An 11,137-nucleotide genomic window follows, 5' to 3' on the forward strand; every position below is an offset into this window, starting at 1 on the left:
GCAAAATAATATTTCGTAAATATAATTTATAACCTTTGTTTTAAGTTGTTAATACGTATATTGCGCCAGTCATGATTTAAATTTGGTTCTTAAAGATGGTGGAAGGTAACCGAGAAGTAGCCCTGTTGGTTTGAAACAGTTCAGAATATATATGTGTGTGTGTGTGTGTTTTGTAAGGAAGTTCTGCGAAGGCAGTAGTTAAAATATTTATCAAGAAATAAGCCGAACCCAACTTTCAAAGGCTTAAGTTGAGGTGTGACAATTTCGCATCAGGCATGCATTTATTTAAATATCGTCGGAATGGGCAACTGCTACTAAAGAAAATCCACACATAATTTGAGAGAATGAATTTCTCTCCATGTTGCAAGTGGAAGCAGTTTTTAAAGTTGATTATTAAGCTACGCGTAGATACCGTGTTTGAAAAATATGATGAATAAGTATCTACAGAATCCCATGTATTTCTTATGGAGAGAAACTTCAAATTCAAGTTATTGCTAAACAAATGGGAGTTTCGACTCTTTCTATAATATATAGCGCAAATATCATCTTCAATCAGTGGCGTCGCGTGGAGTAAATCTTTGGGTGTTCACAGCCAGCCTAAAATCAGAGAAAATTTACACCCCCTCCCCCAAACCGAGGGGGCTACAAACACACAGAGAGATCTAGTATTAATCACCATCGCAGAGAAGAGAACAGTGAACCTAAGTGACATTGGTTAAAGTTAAAGAATGCAAAAATTCATTTGCAAATTTTAATTATTGAAATTCCTTACTTTTCTCCTCGCCGAACTCCGTGGCAGAGTGGTTATCACAGCGTCCTACAACTCTAGGGGACCAGGGTTCGAATCCCTGCCAGAACATGGATGTTCTTTGTCAATGTCCCTTCATCAGTTTCATCATGTCATCACTCATCCTCATCTTGGCGATTTGCCAAAAGAGGCAGACAAGCGAAGTAAAATAAACCAAACCAATAAACAATTACTTTTCTCTTTATTTTAGTTTTGAAAATTCCTTTTCTTGCTCCTAAGAATTAACCCCCGCTCTCATTTTAGCTAATCATGATACCGTCGAATATGTGATTATTTTTAAATAGCTATTTGTAATTTCACAGCAGCTTCCCTATATTTCATTCGTAAGTCTCTCGCAATGCTCAAATTTCATGATGAGAATTGCAACTCGCGATACTTAAAAATTATTGTTTTAAAGCTTATCTGTAGGAGTTTATAACATTATAATTTCTTTTCCAAAATATGTAACTGGTAATTATCCATACTCGTTTTACATGTGTACCAAGATAAATATTATTTTCTGTAAACAGTGTCTTAGTCTTCCTTCGTTTTGACTCATCTATATTATCTAAAGGTTTAAGCAACACATTTTGATTATCGATGTAAGGGTAAATCTGCTCATTTTGGTGATATAGTGTTTTAAAACTAAAAACCTTCGGTATGCAAGGTTTTAGGTGCGCGACAACTATTTGCAATGGAGTTGTTGAGGAGGTTTGCGGTCTTCATTTTTGGTGAAATGTATTGGAGAAGAAAGATATTAGGTTAAAACATCGAAGATCTTAGGAATTACTGTAACAATGCAAACAGTGCTTGCATTATATCTTAACTGCTGCTTACTTTGCCCCAATACAGAAGTTAACGAAAGGAAAAATAAAATACCTCGTCCCCCCGTCGCTATCGGCATTCTCCGAACAGTTGCTGCCATATGTTGAGTGTGTTCTTTCGGAAGGCGCACGTGCTCCGATTTCCCCCTTGGTTTCTCTCGGCTCCTTCGGTAGAGCTACAACACAGGAAGAATACAGCAGAGGGAGTTCACTGCTCCAGATGTGCCCCGGACTCTCGCTGCCTCACCTGGTGAGCTTTTCTTGTCAACAGTCGGGGGAAATTGGGAAATTTGAAGCATTGTGAAGACTTTATGAACGAAAAATGCTGCTTAGTAAAATAAGTATATTAAAATGTAGTGTTGTATTGTGCAGAAAAGAAAACAAATTGAAATTTTTCCGTTTTCGGTTGGGGTTCGTGTGCTCCGTGAACCCCCTTCAGGCGGCGCCTCTGTCATCAATGGATCCTCTACCCGATCATATGTTTTTTTCCCGCCTTCGGAAGTTTGATATCCCCAAGAAAACAAATGAAATAATTCTTCCATAAGAGTAATGCATTTCTCCTTGCCTCCTACGGCTATCCTGGCAGTGTTGCCAAACCGGATGCGCATAAAAGAGCTAAATTTAACCTTAAATTGAGCTAAAGTTGACTTTCAAGTAGCTAGATTTACGAAGGCTGGATAAGTGCCTACCATGGTAATTTTAGTTGTCAAGGGGGTGGGGGTCGCAGCTATTACCGGCAACTTTAGAGTAATGACAATCAATTCTTAGTTTTCATCGTCTATATCTGACGGCATCACCCATCTCAATAATCCACCGATGGTTGTATGAATCGAAAATAAGAGATTACCGGATAACAATATTGTTATCTTCACCTCAGTCAAGGCTCTATATAAAAGTAGCTGGGGAGGTAAGAGGGGGGTGGGATGACGCAGCCAATATACGTAATAATATCACATGTTCAAAATCTATACGCATAGCAAAAGTTGGTCTATGTGGGCCGGGGCTAGTGATGGCATCATAGTGGGGCAGGGGGTGGGTGCCACAGTTCACAGCCAAACGAATGCACGAAAGAGCCAGATCTTGCCCCAAAAGAGCTAAGTTAGAAACGGTGCTCCCAGCTGCCTCAGAGAGAAGGACCTAAGGAAAATTGTCCTTCTTCCCCTTAATCCAACACGATGGGCACGAATATAAGAAGCTGTGTGTGCTCTTAAAGAGAATTTCTATGATGTTTTGAAAGTTTTGTCCTGATATAATATTAGCAAGCAGGAAGTCAAATGAAACAATTGAGGCACTTGGTTTCAAGAGGAAGTTTTAATCCCTCAGTTTCATTTTATTATTGAGTGTTCAATGTAAAGTCTTGGAGCAGATAAATATCACTTCCAAGTCATCACAAGCAGAATATCTTAGGGAATGCTCTCTTAGAGATAACTGAGCTTTGAGAATCAACATTTGAATCACTTGTTGAAGAAGCTAAGAAAGATATATGCCAAGTAGGAGATTCCAAGTGTGTTCTCTGACAAAAGAACCAAAAAGATAAAGTAGCACTATGATGAATTCTGTCAGAATCAAAGACTTACCAACCGAATGAGCTGGTTCAGAGTATCAATATTTTACCCGTGATAGACACAATTTGCTCACAACTGAACAACCGTTTTAAAGTATTGAAAGCTGTTGTAAACACATAGAAAGTGATACAACCTTCTATTTGTCTTGTTCTGTAGGCACTGAGCTGGAAAAATTGAAAAAAGCATTTCTAAATATTCATTACAGACAGAAGTATTATCAGTTAGAAGTTCTTTCAAACACAAGATTAAAATAAAGTAAAGTGCTCTTCTGTACTATGCACCATGCCATGAAGGCGTATAGGGGGTGTGGGGTTAGAGCCCCACACTTTCTTGATCATGGCCGAAGGAGAGGGAGATGCGATCAACACAAGATAAAGGACATGAATTATGTGAAAGAGCTTTCTTATCTCATTGTGGTACATCACGGTTTGTTTCCTTCCAGTTGTCCTTATGTATGCGTAGATCCTTTCATTTCCCTTAGTGTCCCTGTCGCAGTAGCAAAGGCATAGAGATAGTTTTCTAAATTGAAAATGAAGAGAAAAACACTATTTACGAAGTATTATGAGCCAGGAATGCTTTAGTGGTCCAGCTTTACTTTTAATTGGAAATGACAGAACAAAAAAATTCAATTTTAACAAAGTGATCGGTTTTTTTTGCAGTCAAAAAATCAAGAAATCAATAATTTAAGTCTTTAAGCTAACATTGTAAATGACAATCAGTAATGTAAGCACTGTAATTAACTAATCTTCATTTGTTAAAGAGCAAACAATGAAGTGTATTTCACTGTATCTATTTTATTAGTTATTTTGTACCCACACTCGTTATTATCTTCTATCATCTGTAAAAAATCTTTAATCAAAGAAGATAATTATATTTGCTTACACCCGACATGCTAAAATTAATTTTCTTTCTACTGGTAGATCCAGCCACTATAATAGCAGAAAATGGGGGCCCACTTCTGTAGTCTGCCCCGGGGTCCCCACGAGTCTCCCTGCGCCCATGCGTTGAATACCTGCTTCGGCATGGATGATCTTTTTGAGTGCCCATTCATGAATTTAATCATATCATCACTCATAATTATTTGTTGCAATTAAGCAAAAGTGACAAAGGCGACGTTAAATAAAAATAAAAATCAAGAAGAAAACAGATTAAAGAGAATTGTATAATATTTCAGGAGACATGTAAGCAGCATGACTTTTCCTTTGCCAAAGATGGAAGGGGATGCACTTGACCCTGTGCTCTTTCAGTTATAGCTCCAATCCCACCGTACGCATTCATGGATGTCCTGCTTTTCGTTTCAGAAAATCTGGTCACCCAATACTAAGGAGACGAAATTTTTCAAAATTTGAATATCATAGTAGAAGTTCTTCGAAGGAAGAAGACATTTCAAAAACGGCATTGACGGCGTCGGCCAAAGGTCCGGCCAAGCCTTAATTGACACAGTGATAACTTCCTTATTGATTCTGATCACCCAGCAGCCATTGTTAAAGGGATTCTGAACGTATCTCAATAGATTAAACAATGTGAAAGGGAAAACCCAGAAAATTATGTAAAAATTGCAGCAACTTTCACTTGTCTTCCTGAATCAGCCAGCGATATCATCGAAGTTACAAATAATGGACGCTCACAAGAAGGGTTAAGGTGGTTCTCCTGGTCACAAAAGAAAGTGTTTTATGGGTTCCACGTAATATAGTGCCCGCATCTAAAGCGAAAACATGGGTTATTCCACTAAGCATAGCATGGAAAAGAACAGCAGAAGTCTTTGGAGTTGTGCGTGTAGCTACAGTCATCATAGTAATAATATTATTCATAGGAATGCTGGGCGTTTGAATACACTACACATTTCTTACACAATGAAAATCTAATGCAAGTTACAAAAGATGATAACCGGAAACAATGTTATAACTAGGGAGACGAGAATCGAAATATTGCCTATATAGGTTGTGCAACATAGCAACATACACAGTGTATCACAGCCAGAGTACGAAATCATTGGGGGACAGAGGAGATTTCCCCATACCAACAATCTTGGCCACAAAAATCCCTCCCACCAAAAATTTCCGGGGGGTGAGTTTTTGTTATAACAACAAAAGATAAGCTTTTTTAAAATTTAAATATCCTTTACAAAAGATAATATCGAAAACACACAGTCGCTCTTTCAAGAGATCTTCAACAGATTTACAGCAATAATATATATATATATATATATGTGTGTGTGTGTGTGTGTGTGTGTGTTTGTATATATATATATATATATATATATATATATATATATATATATATATATATATATATATATATATATATGGCCGAGTGGTTAGCACATCGCGCTGCGACATCAAGGGGTCCGGGTTCGAATCCCGCTCGGGTTTGGTTGTGTGTGAATGTCCATTCATAAATTTCATCACTCATCCCCATCTTCGCAAATTAGCCAAGAGGCACAAAACGCAAAGTAAAATAAACTAAATCAATCAATCAATCAATATATATATATATATATAGCCCGTGCGTCTTCAACGATTTCGCAGCCTGGTGATAGCACAAATTTCTACCTTTCTTTAAGTTTGTTTTCTTGCTTGATCCCTCGTTTCGACGCTACGTTAGGAGTGAAACCGACCAACTTTGCAATTGCGATAAACAAAATAATATCACATATTTTAAAGCAATAATTTAACCATCCCTATATTTTACCGTCCCGGTACCATCGATAGCTATAACGAAGTGTTAAACAGAACATCTTTACAAGCAGCTACGTGAACAAGAAGTTTAGCCACTATAGATAGATATAGTTGTTGTTATTAATATTATTCACAAAACAGCAACTGGTTATTCTTAATTTCTTTCATGCACAAAATTTGCTTATTTGTGCATAATAATAATAATAATAATTATATTGTTATTATTATTATAAATCTTCCTTATTAGATCGGACCTACTTTGCTCAAAGGGCGTTTTTAAAGACTTGTGTATGATGATAGACCCTACCACTGATGACACTAATATCGTTAAGTGTCATTAATTATTGCTAGTTGTCAGTAGTTTATAATTCCTAGTGAACATTTTGTTTTAAGATGAACACGAGGCACTGAACTGCCTACATGTCTACATCGACAGTCAAATTTTAGAATTTTAAACTCCATGTTTGATTTTCACCGGTGATAAGCCTATCTTTACAAAGTCACTGAGGATTACACAACTAACTCTCCGAAAACTCAAATTGTAGTTTTGACAATGGAATGAAGTGTTTTGAGATAAGTAAATTTCCAATTCCAGCTCTCAAAATGTGTGTATGTGAAATAAACAAACTAAATGACAGCTGATAGGGGAAAACATGTCAAGTAGATGATAAAAAGCTGATAGATTAATATTTTCTTCGCGGCTGTTAAAAATGAATGTACGTTCTCATTAGAAAGAAAATTAGTACACCTTTTGCAAATATCAATAAAAAGTTTTGTTATTTAATTCTCCGTCAAGTGTGTGCTAGGTCTACTGCTGGTAGGTCCTCAGGGGTTAGCAAATACACATTCTAGCCTAGCGGTTGTCATGTCGAAGGCAAGGTACATCGCAATCGTAAGATTCACAGTGCACTACGACGCCAGAGTCCCCGGGTTCGAATCCCAATCTGGCCACAGGTGTGAGTGTCCCTTCATCATATCATCACTCACACTCATTTTCGCGATTAGCCAAAAGTGGCAGAAAAGCTAAGTAAAATAAACCAAATCAATCAATCAATCAATCGTAAGCTTAACATCGTTCATAATCGTCGTCCACCTATAGCTTTACTACGAAGATAAAAACCCCGGCAAACTCAAGAACTAAAGTGGACAGTCATTTGTTTCCTCCTCATGCCTCCCTTCCGACCTCGCCTACGTGTTCTGTGTTGTTGCCACATTCCTTACACTCAAAAGATATCATCAGAGTTTTGGATGCAAGTGTAGCGAGCATGTGTCTTATTATTTATACATATTTATTATATATATATTTATTTACACTGGACGAGCTTGCGACAGCGCTGAACGTGTTGATAATATAGAGACAGGGTAACAATGCAAGCGGCTGATTATATTGTTCTCTCTCGCCGCTCGCGTAAATTAGAAAACTCAACTACAGCGCCAGCATGTTTTTCTCTTCGTGATACATTCATGAAACACAGAACTGGCAAAGATTATATGCCCGGGTAAGATTCGATTTCTATATTTTCCTCGCCCAATGCTAAACTCTTGCAAAAAAGCAAATGTGTTGGAGGAAATTGATTGGTGTTTTCAGTCCACTTTATGCACAGTAAGGCTAATTGGGACTGGACCTACAGTTTAAAGTGGGATCCGAACCACTATGTGCCTCCACCGGGTATCGAACCCGGGACCCCTTGATTACAAGGCGTCAACGCACCATCGGGGAGGCCCAGTTGGAGGAAATATTTATGTAATAAATTACAATTATCAACTACTAAAAGGGACTGATATTACATTAATAACATTGATTATATTTGTCATGAATTGGCCATCACATAGATACTATTTTTAAAATTTTAAAAAGGTCAACAATTGTTACAATCAAATATTGACAGCACACCAATTAAGCTCGATCCAGTAATATTACAAGCAAAAAGTAAAAGTAAAGACGTCCCCTGTGCATTGCACCGTGACAAGAAGGCACATGTTTGCAGCAGCTGCCACTTCATCTCCCTTCTTCCAGAGGTAAGCCTCCACACATTCTTGTCCTCGGCCTCATTGGGGGGGGGGAGGTGTTCCCTTCAATAACCGCCCCAAGAATAAAGAAAATAGCCTATCATTTCATCCGATGTGGTTGTTAATCTTGCTTCGTGAAAAATCTCAAATACATTTCCATACAATTAAACCAGGAAGCAGGCGATGCAGAACCCTTTCACTATTATTTGCTTCCCGTCTGATATGGAGTGAAAGCGAAAAAGTTAATACGGTCTTGGCAAGTAGCTGGTCACGCTTCTATTACTATTTTTTGCATTTTCTTGATTCGTCTTTCCATGATCCATGCTTTCCGTGGAGAAATTTATGTCGAAATGCATAGATTTCCCGCATGCTGCACTGCAGTATACAATCACAACTTTCACCCCGCTTCTTTGCATATACGTACTAATAACACAATCTTATCAGACAAGGGCAATATTTTCATAACTTACTGGAAAGGGCTCTTGGTTGAGTTGTCCACTTTAGGCGCAGATAATACGTACTGGACCGAACAACCATGGCATAGTGGTAACGTTGTTGCCTTGTAGTCGAGGGGTCGTGGGTTCAATACCCAGCGGAGGCACAGGCTCCGACCCGACTTTAAACTGTAGGTCCAGTCCCGGTTAACTTGACTTAAAACTCAACCCGAAAATATTTGTGCATTACCTTAAAAGCGACGCTATTCTTATTATTGCTACGATAAAGTGATATTTTGATGTATTTCAATTAACTTAGTATTATTGCCGGCCTCCGTGGTGTACTGGTTAGTAGTTCGGAACAGACGTGGTCGTGCTCTCTAATTTATTTCGGCGGTTTCCAATGCAGTACCAGGCTGGACATAGCCGAATGATGTAAGCAGTGGCAACTGCCAACTACACGTTAAATTTTGAGCTAAGCTTCGTATTTCATTACGGCTAAATGAAAAGTATTTTCAACTAACTTATATTTTAGAAAATAATTAACACGCCTAGCAATTATGTTTAAATATAGCTAGAGTAACATGGATTTTGGCATTCCAGATAAGATCTTTCTTATCCTATTTAAAACTCTTGTTCAAACTTGATCAAAATATCAGCACTTCTTTTTTATATACTGAAATACACATATTTAATGCTACACTTATCTGCATTATAAACTTATGTTGTTCGTTACTTGACACAATAATGCTGATGTTTTAATGATCCATAGAGTATGTTCAGTGCACACACACATACACGACTCTCTCTACCTGTCCCTTTCACACGCACAACACAAACTGTCATTTCCGAGCTTAGATCCTTGTAAAAGATTAAGTTCGAAACCTTAACAGTTCTTCACACATATACGCACTGGCAACTCGATTGAAATTCTGTTCTTGCACCTACTGTTCAGCATACGCCAATTTAGAAATGTTAAATAACACCGCTTTTCGTTCATCGTTACATAATCTGTTTGCCTGTATTTTTTAACCTATTTCATCATTATTAGTTACCGTGCTATGGTGTGCATTATTCTGTTTTCTCGTTGTTCAATAATGTACGTACAAGCATCACAAGAAACAATCTCACACGTAGAGATTAATGAAATTCAAAATTTTAACCGGTTTTTCGGATAAATCTTCTGTTTGCATTTTTACATTTGTTTCATTTATGACCAAATATAATGCTTGCATATGGAGAGTATAAAAATTGGGGACAGCAACTAGCATTCTGAGATGCATTACAAATTATCATTTCACTGACAATACATGCACAGCTAACCTACGAATCCATTTGCCAGTGATATTTTTCTAACGAAAGAAGACGGCCTGAATCTAACAGAATCGAATCACTCACCTGTTTGAAATGTGGCGCTCCGACCTCTCCTGATATCTTCAACAGGTATTCACAAATGCACAGCTATTTCTCACTACACTATCACACTAATCAAGTAACTCGTTACACCACATCACTCCACGTTTCTCACTGATCGATAACACACCTGGCTGCTTTACGCATAAAACCGAAGCTTTCACGTTCCTTTGGTTTACCTGCAACAGAAGAGGCTCGCGTCGCGCCTTCTCCTCTCCGTTCCCCCACTTCGTCTATATTCGGAAATGTTCGGCCTCCGAGTGTTCCGAAGTACCCAGACAACAAACAAACCTCACGCCTTGCTACCATTTAAAAAAAATAAAAGAGACGTTCCCCGCTGTTTTTCTAGTGAAAGGATACAACTGTAACAGTCACACAAAATGCACAGCCAACAAGCGAACTGATTCGCTTTATTACTTGATGCAACCTTAAAACGCAAAATAATTTGTCGCCGAAACTGAGCTTATTTTCACATCTACAAACAAGTTATCTTCCACTGCACATTGTATGCAGCATGCATATCTTTTCATACATACACCTCAATAAAGTCGACCAGTATGAGTTAAGTAATGTCCAGTTAGCTGTGTGTCCAGGCGTGGATCTACGGGGAGGACGATAGGGGCGATCGCCCCTCCGAACTACCAGGTTTTTGGATACATTATTATATCCGTAGTCAGTAGCGTACGCAGGATTTCATCAAGGAAGGTGTTATTTCTAAAACTTTTTTCCAAATTCACATTACCATTGTTTTATTATACTTAAATTAAATAATAATAATCACAATTAATTAATAATACGTATAATTAATTAATTATCTAAATTAGTACTAATAATACTACTAATACCACTACTACTACTGTTAAGTAGTAGAGATCTACATAAATATAGTAAAAAAGGTAAAAGGTAAAGTGCTCCCCTGTGCATAGCACCACGCCATGAAGGCATATAGGGTGTGGGGGTAACGCCCCACACTTTCTTAATCCGGTCGTGAGTGGGGATGATGTGATCAGCATCACGCCCCTGACCACCTTTACCCCCCAGGGTTTCCCCCAGGTACCCATGTTATTCGACGCTGTTTTAGTATAGTATTTATGAAAACATTAGAACGAAATTACTTTCTAGTCATTCGATTTTTATCAAATCCTGGGAGCATTTTTTGGTTTCTTTTTTACGAAATAATTGTCTGGTCAACGAGGTGAGACATTTCAAGGGTGAAGAAGATCCATAAATACAAGAAAATATATTAAAATAAATTGAAATAATCAAAGTATGGAACTCATCCAAGGAGCTGCGGTGATCTGGTCGGTAGAGGGTCTGACAAGTGACAATCAAGCGGGAGATCCGGATTCGATTCCCGAAATTGGTTGGAATTTTTCCGGCTTCTTCCCCGCATAAATGTCCCCGATAATTCACACCTGGATTGTCT

At 38.1% G+C, this 11,137-nt stretch overlaps 1 protein-coding gene across 1 annotated transcript in view; it reads right to left on the bottom strand.

Moving 5' to 3' along the window:
* The window catches only part of LOC145992253 (cytospin-A-like), a 274,095-nt gene extending 264,193 nt beyond the window's left edge, over positions 1-9,902 (bottom strand). Inside the window, exon 1 of the mRNA XM_083128616.1 lies at positions 9,697-9,902. The gene's annotated coding sequence lies outside the window, so the exon portion shown is untranslated. The remainder of the gene's footprint in view (positions 1-9,696) is intronic.
* Between the last annotated feature and the right edge of the window lie 1,235 nt (positions 9,903-11,137).

Source organism: Lepisma saccharinum, chromosome 9, assembly GCF_977018435.1.
Source record: "Lepisma saccharinum chromosome 9, izLepSacc3.1, whole genome shotgun sequence".
NCBI lineage: Eukaryota > Metazoa > Arthropoda > Insecta > Zygentoma > Lepismatidae > Lepisma > Lepisma saccharinum.